Genomic DNA, 1,268 nt, shown 5'->3' on the forward strand with positions numbered 1-1,268 from the left:
ATAGGTGTCTACGTTATTAATGGGTACCACTATGGGCTTCCTAGATACCTCTTGTTTGTATAGGAAGTCTCTCTTCTTTCTGAGTTATCTCTACAGAGAATACAATATGGCAGAGAAAGGATATTGTAGTGGGTAGCTGTTCCAGCTTTGACCTGGAAGTACACTACCCCCATTGAGGCTCCTTTACTTGTAAGTTACCCCACAAAATAAACCTCCCTTTACGTGGAGTTGCCTTAATACTACAACCAATAGGATATTTTCATTCTATTTTATAGGGTCATCCTTAGCCTTCTTGTTCCATTGTGTACCTGCCACTTACCTGCTAAAATTCAGTATTTTCCCTTGCATATTCTATCCCCCAAATAGTTGTTTGTGTTTTGGTCTTCTTTTGGTGGGGAGCACAGGCATTAGGAACCTGTAGTTAGCCATCTTGCTGATGTCCCAGTTGTTATTTCTAATTGATTTCTTAAAAGGGTTTTGTCTATAATGCCTTCACTTATTGAGGATTCAATCTATATATGTCAAAAAAAAAAACCAAAAAAACCCCACAGTTCCAAGTGTGAAAATGTTCATGGGTTATGTTCAAGCTAACTTTCTTCAATTCAAAAGCATCATACTTTCCTTACATCATTCATTGGTTTCCTAACAAATAACTTAGCTTAACATCTAACTTTATAGAAAGAAATATTTCTCTATAAAAGTCATGCCTCAAAAGAAGTAGACCAGTGCTTAAGAGCACTGGCTGCTCTTCCAGAGGACCCAGGTTCAATTCCAGTACCCACATGGCATCTCACAACATCTATAATTCCTCTGCCTCCCAAGTGCTGGGATTAAAGGCATTCGCCATGTCCACCCAGCAAGAAAAAGTTTTAAAAGGGAGCATAGGTAAATTTGTAAAAGAAGAAAAGAAGATGGATATTCCAGTTGTCCTAAAAAAAATTTATTTTACCAAGTATAATGGCTACTCTTACTGTCATTTTGATTGGATCAAGAAATACCTAGGAGGGTCTGGAGAAATGGCTCAGAGGTTAAGAGCACTGGCTGCTCTTCCAAAGGTCCTGAGTTCAATTCTCAGCATCCACATGGTGGCTCATAACCATCTGTAATGAGATCTGGTGCCCTTTTCTGGCCTGCAGGAATACATGCAGTCAGAACACTGTATACATAATAAATAAATAAATAAATAAATAAATAAATAAATAAATAAATAAATAAATAAATAAATAATAAATAAATAAATAAATAAATAAATATTCTCAAAAAAAGAA

Source organism: Peromyscus californicus, unplaced genomic scaffold, assembly GCF_007827085.1.
Source record: "Peromyscus californicus insignis strain IS unplaced genomic scaffold, ASM782708v3 Scaffold_15__1_contigs__length_86483966, whole genome shotgun sequence".
In the NCBI taxonomy this organism is placed as follows: Eukaryota; Metazoa; Chordata; class Mammalia; order Rodentia; family Cricetidae; genus Peromyscus; species Peromyscus californicus.